We start from the raw sequence: 11889 nt of genomic DNA, 5'->3' as shown, positions 1-11889 counted from the left end.
GTTTTTTTTTTCATTGTGGAATACATAAGTAATTGTGTTGTGAAAATATAGTGTTTTTTTTATTAAAAATACAGTGTATAAGTGTTTTTACTAAAAATAAAGTTGGTAAGTGTATTATTAAAGCCATCGTAAATACATGTATATAAATATATTATGTTTTCCTAACGTATTATAGGAAAATGCCGAGAACTAAAAATAAGTGTGTGGCTGGTTGCGTAGGAGCGCGACGGTTTTTCAATTTCCCCAACAAGGAGAAGGATGGATCCAGGTTCGTAAATAATTTTAATTAGTAGAAAAATATAGTTATTTAGTGAAATTTAGAAATATTTTTTCATAAATTTTTAACAAAAAACTGTAACAAAACTTTATAATTTAAATAGAAATTATAAAATCTAATTAAAATTTACCTTTCTCAACAATTTAACGACGTAATATGTCTTTATGTAAAATGGCAACTACAACAGGGTTGCAATTTTATTTTTGCGTGACATTGCACGCCAATATACACGGGTTTTGGTCTGACATATTTCACAGCCCTTGCAAATATTTTTCTGCCTGTGTTTGTTGTTGTGCCGTTGTAAATTTGCAATGCTTGCACCGTGCACCGGGTTTTGCAAGAGCAAGAGAATACCCCTAATGTAATTTAGTAAATAGTATTGTAATATTTAATAGATCCAACTTAATATGTTGTTTGGAGTAGCGTAGTAGATGTAAATATTACTATAATTATAAATTATAAGTACAAATAAATGTAATACTAGTAGAAAGTATAGTAAATACTAATAAATGTTGTGATTTTATTTTGTACCTATATGGGTGATATAGGCCTATAGGGGAACCGAGCACCCAAAACTAACTTCGGTAACGCGCCTTTTGTATACCTCAGCGGTGGTGTGGAAATTACAAACTCCCAAAACATTTACTAAAAATTCCCTAACACATTTCTTCCATAGTGGCATCATTGGCAAACGTTATAAAAAATTTGGACTTTGACAGCGCTCTCTCGAATCAAAGAGTTTCGTATCAATTTATCCATGGCAGAGTGGTTGCGGCAATACTGACATTGTGCACAAATTAAAGAGCGGAAGTTTACTTCATTTTGGAATTGTACAGATGTGTGAACAAAAAGAGGTAAACATAATTTGCAGGGTTTAGAGTTTCGCATTAAAATTTGTTTTTATTTACCTTTGCATGGAGGGAAATTCTAATCGCTGTTAGGAAAAAATATATAAGTTATACTTGTATCTAAAAACAATTTTATTTAATAAGAAAATAGCACATGTACATGTGATAGATCAGTTAATGGTGGTGATGCCAGTTGTAAAAATTCATTTTAGTTACAATTCTGCAAACTTTTCTCAAGTTGTGGGCTTTTATGCGTACATATGCATATCTGCATATATAAAAAAGAAAAGATACTTGTGACCATTATATTTATATATTGTGTTTAAGCATATTGCAGTTCCATTTAATGAAAATGCTTATATAAATATATGATTTGTGATATCTTCAGTTTGGTGGTTTTATCAAAATATTCAAAGAATTGAGGTTTTTTTCTACAATTGTTTTGTTAAATTTTAAAAATCTAAGTTACCTCTGGAAATGTATTAAAATAATAATATGCGCTATAGAAAGGAAACACATACATATTTTCAAAAATATAAGAAACTATCAAATAAAAATATATTTGCGCTGTATGGCATTATTGATTGAGAGTGGCTAAGCACACAAATACTCGTGGAATGCAAACGCTAATGGCAGAAACATCTTCTCACTTCGCCACGAGCGGCAAGAGTTTTGTTCTCGTTTTCATTCGAACAATGTTGCCATTACTCAATACGCATATGTAGTTTTGTACACATCTATGTTTTCAATTATAATTTTTCATAATAAAAAATATCAAAACTGAAATCAAACTATTAAAACTAGTTTATATATTTGTAATGCTGGTATTGTCACTGGCGAAGCGAATGCATTGGCGAGTCGAATGTTTTAGGCGAAAATTCGCCATGTTCATATTGTGACTGGCGAATGAACACATTCGCTCAACTTTTTTGTTGCCATACTAAAATAATTGAGAAATGTCACACGAGTTCATCCGAAATTGATATATTTGACGTATTATTGTTATTGTTTTGAAATTTGATTATTCGCTTATTCGTTATGTGTTTTGAAATTTTACCGTGATTATATATGTAACATAACTACAATAAAATAACTAATAAAACAATAAATAACTATAATAAATTTTTCTGTTGTATCTAGAAATTTCATTACACACCGAATTAATATTTTGCATAATACCGACAAGGCTTTCTTGCGTTTCTGCTTGCTTCTCCAAAGCCTTCATATGCAAAATTTCGCGCTCCTTCACTCTGCTTGTAGGTGCCTGCCTAGACGTAATGCTAACATTTGCCGCCTGTTCAGGCTGAACAACGATTTAATTAGATTCTCGAATCAAATAAACGTTCGAGACAATTTTTATAATTACTACAGTATGTCGAGCCTGGCGACCCTTATTTACATTGCGCTCTCATAAGATTCATTTGGTCATATGTGTTTGAAGAAACAGTGGTTCATGAACTGAAGTTATTATTGAAATTACTTTTTATAAGGAAGTTTAAAGAAATAACCTGGTTTGAAACTTTACATTGCTCTCACTTCCCTTTTCATTTTGCCCGCGACGATCCCCTCACCTAGCCCTCAAAATGTGCACTCGTGCCCGCACGGGCAAAATGCCACTGAGGGCTAATATGCCCATCCCTGCGCTAATTGATACGTCAAGGGTTAACAGCAGTTCGGATATTTTTGTATTTAACGGTGTTCCATCAAACTGTACCGAAATACTGTCAAAACCGTGCAGAAATACCGTCAACATATTGTATAATACATCCATATGAGCATACCTATTTGATTTTGTTTAATTTAATATGAAATGGAACGGACTCACTTTGTTTTCCGCCGCTAAGGGTTTTGGGTAATACTTATTATTCCCTTCTTCTTGTTGTGTGTCCCACGGTGTCTCTGTTGAATTGCTGTTCTCTTCCCTCATTGTTTGCTGGTGTAGACTCCTTCACTTATTATTGTTCTTATGATTCTTTTTCGTTTTCTATTTTACGTTTGTGGTGTTTTATCTTAGGCGCCTTTTTGTAGGGCTCGAAGGACCATTTGTACAATTGAGGCACTTGTATACTTACGTGCGGAAAGTATATGTCGAATGTGAGAGCGCAAACACATGATATTATTCAAACGTCATACAATTTATTGTTCACTATAGTTATATATACAAATATTGAAATTGAATGTATTATTCTTCAAAAAAATATTTTATTTATGGTGAGTCACCACACACTGCGCGCGAGTTAAATAATAATAATATTCTATTTATTACTTTACTTATTTGTTGAGTTTAATATTTCCACCTTCACGCTTGATGGCAATACTAAGACCAGGAACAAATTAATGTCCAAATTATTCCGTTGTGAAAGCGCCTCAAAATTGGCGTTTTTTATAACATTTTCCATTATGGCCAGATTGGAAAAAATAATAATTTTTGGGCATTTAAATTAAAACACCCATCATTCGGTACGAACAAAAATTACTATATAGTGGTACATCAAGAACTTTATGACCAAGAATACCCTGACTATATTCAAGACCAAGACCAGGGGGGTTACTCTGTAAGGCGTTACGAATAGCAATGCGTTGCGAAGGGAAATCGGTACTCTGTAACACTTTCGCATTATAAACAGTGTTGCACTGTTTTCCCGTTGAGAAATCTCCAGTATAGTTGACATTACTGACCGAAACGAAGGAGAATGAAAACAAAATCAATAACAGCAAAGTGAAGAAATGTAAAAAATTGACAGACAAACATAATTAAATTTGAAGAGTTTTATGCATATATAAAAGTAATTTTAAATAAATAAAAAAGGTGTGAATATGGATTGCGTTGTGTTATGGGAGGAAACCGAAAAAAATTAACGAGTGGAGCGGAAAATGATTAGGGACAAGTCCAATGTAATGAGTCTTAGTGAAAAAAAGTCAGTTTGAATGATAAAGTGTAATGCAATTCTTTAAACTTGTTTGTGCTTTTACTCGTAAATAGTTTCGTGCAAAACTTTCGCCTAAGCAAGGAATCATTAAAATATGTGTTGGATAGCATAAGTGGTGAGCTAAAAACTCCACGCAGGTCCACAGGAATACCCGAAATTGTGAAATTAGCGGCAACTTTAAAACTTTTGGCGGAGGGAGGGTAACAACAGCAAATTGGACAAGATCATCATTCAGGACCAGCTCAACAAACTGTTTCGCGTTGTGTGTTTGAAGTTTGCAAAGCGATTGAAAAAGTGCTGTGTCCAAAACATATAACTTTTGGAATGACATCAGAGGAGAAAAATGAAGCGAAACGAGCTTTTTACTCAGTGTCAGGAATTCCAGGAGTAATTGGAGTGGTGGATGGTACTCACATCCAAATGATACGACCGGCCGTAAATGAACATTTATATTTCAATAGGAAATTAAAACATAGTATAAACGCTACGGTGGTAAGGCAATTGCTTTCTAATTTATCTTAGTTTTTTATAAATATTGTTTCCAAAACCTAGATATGTGATCATAAGATGATTATCAAAGCCGTTAACGGTCGGTTTGCTGGGGCGTGTCATGATTCTCATGTGTGGAATTTATCAAACTTATCAAGCGAATTTATCAAGCGGTGGTAAGGCAATTGTTTTCTAATTTATCTTGGTTTTTTATAAATATTGTTTCCAAAACCTAGATATGTGATCATAAGATGATGATCAAAGCCGTTAACGGTCGGTTTGCTGGGGCGTGTCATGATTCTCATGTGTGGAATTTATCAAGCGAGCGCCAATATTTACAAACCAACTATGTGAATGGAGAAAGAGGAATTCGCATTCTTGGTGAGCATATACATACATACACATTCGTTAATTTTACTCGTTAGCTATTATATGCATCAATTATTTTGCTAACTTAATTTTTTTCTTATAGGCGACTCTGGATATCCGCTTGAGCCATGGCTTTTAACTCCATATAGAAATGCTGCTGAAAACTCTGCTGAGAGTTACTACAACTACAAGTTTTCAAAAGCCAGATCCCTTATAGAACGAGTATTTGGAGTATTAAAAGCGCGGTTCCGATGCCTTTTAGCTGCTAGAGAACTACATTATGCCCCAGAAAAAGTGGTGCAAATTTTGAACGTATGTTGTACTCTTCATAATATTTGCACTCTTTTTAATGTGGAATCACCTGCCAATATAGCAATCGAAGTTGAAGAAGTCGATGCTAGTTATACTGAAATCATAGGAAATGCGAATGAAACCAAAATTGCTAAACGTTTAAGGGATCAAATAAAAAACAGTATGACTACTTTATAAACATATAACACTATTTAGTTAAGTAAACATTTTAATTTTTCACATTTTCACATTTATTTGTTTAAAATTCACATTAATGATATAAAGCTTTAGTCTCTTGCACATGTGTATACATATCTATATATGTAAGTATTATATACTTGTATGTAATAAAAAGTAAAAACTATCACATCAACACAAAATACGTTTTTAAATCAAAACAATTCATTTAAACTATTAATATAATAAATAAGTAATTATCAGTAAGTATTAAAAAATAAGTAACAGACTTCAATATCAATAACTAAAATACAATATTTTTATTGGCCGGACTGTTCAATTTCTAGCATTTGCTTTTTTAGTTCTAGTGTTGCAAATTTTAGTTTTGTTTTGTCCAAATCAATTTTATTTCATTTAAAAGGCTATCTTTCTTTTGCGGAGCGACTCTTTGTCGTGAACAATGTGGCATTTCATCCACTGGCGTTGGTTCATTCTGTCGGAATTCGTCGGTTGTGATGTCTGACCCACTTGGTTGTATTAACTGTGCTGCACCAAATTCTGAGGTGCCGCTTATTCCACTGACGGATATTTCCATTGCCAGAAGCTCACTAACCTCCAACGGTGTTAAGGAGCAATGACTTGGAGGACCACCACCAGTTCCAGAGATACTTACTTTGTTCCGCCGCATTTTTACTTTCAAATGGGTTTTATAATCCGACCAAACCTTTAAATAATTAAGTAATATGTGCTTCAAAAATCATTTATAATTAATCTTTTTTACCTTTTTTCATTTTAAAACATCGCGCGATGGTGGCCCCGCAGCATTAAGGTCACATACCAACTCTTTCCATAAATTATTTGCAGCATTTTTCGCGTCCACAGTTTTCAGTTGTCCTTTGGAAAGTTCCCAATGTGTTTTCATATAATTGATTAAAATTTCGAACTGTGTTGGGTTTGTTTGTTTATTTTTGGAATGTATAAACTTACATTTTTTGTCCGTTGCGTTTGCCAGTTTGATATCGAATCAAAAATACGTTAAATGCACAGATTTGACAGTCGTTTACGCAATACAGAGTGCTGTCATTGCGAAGGGGTAAAAATAAGTGCGTAAAACGCAATTTCCAATGCGCTTATCGCCTTACAGAGTTGCTTTTTTTCATTTACGAGCTTTTTCACTTGCGCAACGCCTTACAGAGTAACCCCCCGGCCTGAATCGCGGCAGTCGTGAGCGAGCAAGTAATCGTATCGAGTGAAATTTCGTAACGTTTCGAGTGTGCGGATCGTCGCACTCGATACGAAACGAATAGAAATTTTATGAAATAACTTCCCTGGTGTAGCTGTGAATGACATTTTCGAATACATTCAAATGCGAAACAAAACAAGTGTTTGAATTTGAATTGAATGTAAATATTCAATATACGTTTATACAATATGTGTAATAAATTGTACATAAATTTACTAAATTTCGTTTTTGTATTCAATAAAATGAACCCTAACGTGTTTTTTATACAAGTTCATCTGATCCAGATGAAAAACATCACCAAATTGCCATACGATACAGGATTCGTGATAAAAGTACTCGTAATCCCATGGTTTTACCTGAAGCAGCGTACGAAAATTAAAAATTAATTATACCGTTTAACTTAGTATAGATCATATTATTTTAAATCATTTACAGATTCAGGAAGTGAATTAGACTGACCAAAGACGCATTTACTTCCATCCTATCGGAAATAAAATGTAACAGGCACTTATCAACCGCAGTACCATCAATGCTTCAATCAGCCGGAGGGCCGTTGGAAAATTCTCAGTAATGATAAAAGAAGTCGGCATAATTCTGAAAAGGTACTACCTTCGGCAAGTTCGGCATTGGTCATAAAATTAGAGATCATATTATGCTTTATTTAGATAATAATTGAATTAAACGTTCCAACAACATTTTAATTCATATTTTGTTTTAATAAATATATTTTCAATAAAAACAGGAACTTGGGATTGTCATATCATATATATTGGTGTTTATTTCTGAACTTTTCTTTTTAAACTATCAAGCTCATGTGTTTTAATCTGCAACTCTACAGCTTTTTTTTGCATATCTGCTTTATGTACATCTTCTTTTATTTGTAGCGATCTCTACTTTTAAGCAAAGTGTGTGTGTGTGTGCAATTGGATTCTTAAGATTTTTACTTCTATTGCAAAATCTATCCCCGTAGCTTGGAGGATTTGCTCTTCTGATACAGTTAAAAGCTTTTCCTCGTACTGACAACCAACAGTCCTTTGTTTCGAGGCTTTGTTGAAAGAAAATTTCTTTTTTATATTGTGCTTTTGATCAACAAATACCTATTTTGTATTATTATTTCAATCATCTATTATTTTATTTATTTAATTAATATTATTTACTTGCATTGATCTTACTTTTCGTCTAAATTAAGCATCTTTCATTGGTGGCCCGGCATTACTCATCAAATTTTTTTGACGCATATTTATTTGGTTTACATTTGTCCTTAAATCATTAGTTATAATTATAATATATGTTAAATAAACTCAATAAAAGAAAAATAACTTACATTTTGCGTCCGATTATTTTTAACTGATATATTGAAAACCTTTTTGAAGTTATACTTCTTATACGAGTTCGGAAAAGGTTGCGTTAAATGCATATTGCGCAACCTTGTCTGCGAAGATGTTCGAGTAGCAAGGGAATCGGTGACAATCGGCGATCGTTTGTTAGTTTTTTTCGGCACAGCTCGGATTTTCTACCAGCAACACAATGTTGCCATGCTTATGCTATTGTTGTTTTTGTAGAACAATGTTTCAATTTTTGGTTGATGGCATATTCACATGTGTGCGCATATGTACGTTTGTATGCTTGTGCATTATTAAAGTTATACTAGTGATGAGCGATATTTCACTACCGGTGATTTTTTCACTGTGATTGAAAAATCGCAAATCGCAACTGCGATCACATTTTATAAATAGCAGTTCGCTTCTATGAACTGCGATTGCGATCGCAGTTCGAAACTGTGATCGCAGTTCGAACCTGTGAACAGCGATCGCAGTTCGAAACTGTGATCGCAATTTGAACCTGTGAATTGCGATCACAGTTCGAACCTGTGATTTACGATAGCAGTTCGAACCTGTGAATTACGATCACAATAGCAAATAGCAGAAAAGTAACAACTTTCTTCAGGGTATTGTACATACATATATATCGTATATGCTATTTTTCGTCATAGCGGTTTGAAGTTTTGAGTGTAACGCTCTTATAATTTTGAATAATGGCAGGAAATGTATCAAGGAAAAGAAATGAAGTATAGCAGATGTTTGAAGTGGTAGATGAAATGTAAGCAAAATGGAATTATGGAATATTTTAATTTGTTTTAATTAAATTTTTAATTTTACTTATTGTTAAAACCAAATATGAAAGCTTTTTGTGATGAAAACAAGAATTGTAACTAATTAATTTCAGAAAAAATTATGGAATAAAAAAATTACGGGGTTTTAATATTTTCCCAAAGATTAGGAAACTCCCGTTAATTATTAGGTCTTGAAAATATTAAAAGCGGGTATTCTAAACAAACAAATTATCACCACACTAATGGTAATTCCTTCTAGGAAATGTGTGAAACCATCATACCAACATACAAATGAACTAAGCTATACGGTCTAAGTGTCAGGTAGCCGAACCGCTCCAACATTTGCGAAAATGTAGTGAAAAGAAAGGCGGAAAAACTTGACTCGAGTTACAGGAGCCAAAATAGAATTTGCCGCCAATAACGACAAAATGTTTTCGTCGTTCCCACGACAGTCGGGTCTACGTAAGTGGAACAGATCAGGACTTTTATTCGGCCAAACAGCGTCAAATTGGTAGAATCTGCCGCTACAACAACAACAACAACGAAGTTTTAACGTCGACTTAGTTGCGATCGCAATAGCAGTATAAAATCACAGTGATTTAAAAATAGCAATCACTGAAATCACAGATATCGAAAAATCACCATATCGCTCATCTCTAAGTTATACTTCTTTTTCTTTCGTTTGTGTTTCATTTCTGCGAATTCTCAACTATTTTGTGTGACTTTTGGTTGAAATACTCTGCGTTGGCCGTTGAAAAGTTAAGACTATACTTCACATAATCATTTCTGTAGTCACAAGTCGCAAGGAGGAACTTTCAATGAAATTGTTTATTATTATGAAAAAGTTCAATCTCAACAGTTAGTTTATGTCGCACTGTCAAGACCTGTTGCCATTAAAGGAGTTTACATTATCCAGGTGAACAAATAGAAAAAATTTTATCATGGCATTGGAAGTAATGACAGGTCATGTCGCGCTTTGCGAGATGAAATGATAAAATTACGTCAAAATCCAATTATTAGCTTAGAAAAAGAATTATTCGAGTTTCTTAGCACAAGAAAATGTTTATCAATACTATCATTTAATTATCAAAGTCTTCGTGCTCATGTTGATGATTTCTCAGATAGAGTGTTTAAACAGTCAAAATATCTTGATGTTATCAGAAACATTTATGAACGACAACGAGCCTCCTGTATCCGTACCAAATTTTGATTTCGTTGTAAGATTTCAACGAAATGAAAAAAGAAATTTATCACAATGAGCAAGACAAATGTCATATTCGGTTCGCAAGCTTTTGTAGATATTATCGGAGAACCAGTAGAGTATGATTTCAATGTAAATTTCTTATTGCCAGAAGCTGAACCATTACTGGCATTCCTCAGAGAGAAATTTTCATTAGAAATGATCAATGGAAGAAATGATCCTACGACAAGAGGAGGTACTACTACTACCATATTTTTATCCTTTCCCTCTCGCTAGTTTTCTTTCATATGATATGCATTTCTTGGAATATCACTAAGAAGTATAACTTCTTCCGCGCGTAGAGACTCCACGCACCTTTTTTTTTTAATTTGTAAATACTATAACGTTTCTCAACTAGCTAGCGAGTGAGATTTCGATTCTTTCGTACAAACGAGAACACGTTATCGAATGAGGAAATTTCAAATTTCGAAAGAGCGTATTCGATAGCGAGTACAACGATCCGAAAACAAAAAAAAAATATTTGAATTTCCATTAATAACTACTTAGAAATCAAGCACGGAAATTGTACTTACAAATGCTTGATTGACACAAAATCCACAACTCATATGATACAAAAAAAAATTTTCTCTCTTCCAATCCAAAATACAGAATGCTAAGTTTTTACATCAAACGGCTCCATGGTACTAAAAAATTCCGTTGCCATACCCAGTAACACCCGAACAATTTTACTTGCACTATTTTTTTAAAAATAACGATATGTTAATCGGCAGGACACTTCGCAATAAAGCACAAGCTATTATAAAACTCGGACAATTTCACTTTTTGATAAGATATAACTGGTAGATTCTGATATAGGCAAAGATCAATTTTACATACTTTACCCAAAATTCGTACGAAAATTGAACTCCCACAACTGTCAAAAAAATAGATTTTTCACTTTTTCGATTGGATCTTAACCCTAGAAGGGTACGGTTAAATTGTAGGCGCTTATAGGTACCGATGAGTAAATTTTACTCACACAATTTAGTACGTAAAGGGTACCGATGAGTAAATTTGACTCACACAATTTAGTACGTAAAGGGTACCGATAAGTAAATATGACTCACGTAAAGGGTACTGGTGAGTAAATTTGACTCACACAATTTAGTACGTAAAGGGTACCGATGAGTAAATTTTACTCACACAATTTAGTACGTAAAGGGTACCGATGAGTAAATTTTACTCACACAATTTAGTACGTAAAGGGTACCGATAAGTAAATTTTACTCACTAACTTTTTTTAAATTGTCCACAAGCGCGATAAATCAAACAACACCATTCAATGCTTGCGGCAGCCGATTAATGACAGAGTGGGACAAGCACTGCTAGTGGCTTGACTTTCAGTGTGGCCAACCTGCTGATTTACGAACAAATCTATTCCGTATGTGAGTAAATTTTACTCACAGTACCCTTCTAGGGTTAATCAAGAAGAAACTTCCAAATTAAAACATTTACTAAACAAACTTAAAAATCTTCAGTACTTGGAGGGAAATCGTTTGACAACTACAAATACAATTAAATATGAAATTAACAACATATAATTCTCCTATTTATTCAAAACAATACCCACTTGCACAAATTCATGAAATAGAAGATCAAGAAAAGTACAGGAAATGCTTTAACAGGGACTAATTAGAGAAAGCAACTCACCTTAAAATAGCCCTACTTGGGTTGTACCCATGAAACCCGACGCTTCAGGTAAAATAAAATATGGAGTAGTAATCGATTACAGAAAACTAAATGGCATAACTATTCCCGATAGGTATCCCATGCCCAACATAAAACACTTGGAAAACTCGGAAAAAGCCAGTATTTTACCATTATAGACTTAGCAAGAGGTTTTCACCAGATAGAAATGGATCCGGAATCCATACACTATGAATACGTCCGCATCCAAAGGTGCATGAACAAT

At 33.6% G+C, this 11889-nt stretch overlaps 1 protein-coding gene across 1 annotated transcript in view; it reads left to right on the top strand.

Moving 5' to 3' along the window:
• The first annotated feature begins 763 nt into the window (after positions 1-763).
• The window catches only part of LOC105223239 (myb/SANT-like DNA-binding domain-containing protein 3), a 20018-nt gene continuing 8892 nt past the window's right edge, over positions 764-11889 (top strand). The window contains exon 1 of the mRNA XM_049446129.1: positions 764-1131. The gene's annotated coding sequence lies outside the window, so the exon portion shown is untranslated. The remainder of the gene's footprint in view (positions 1132-11889) is intronic.

Source organism: Bactrocera dorsalis, chromosome 1 (genome assembly GCF_023373825.1).
Source record: "Bactrocera dorsalis isolate Fly_Bdor chromosome 1, ASM2337382v1, whole genome shotgun sequence".
NCBI lineage: Eukaryota > Metazoa > Arthropoda > Insecta > Diptera > Tephritidae > Bactrocera > Bactrocera dorsalis.
This window is presented reverse-complemented; position numbering and strand designations above follow the sequence as displayed.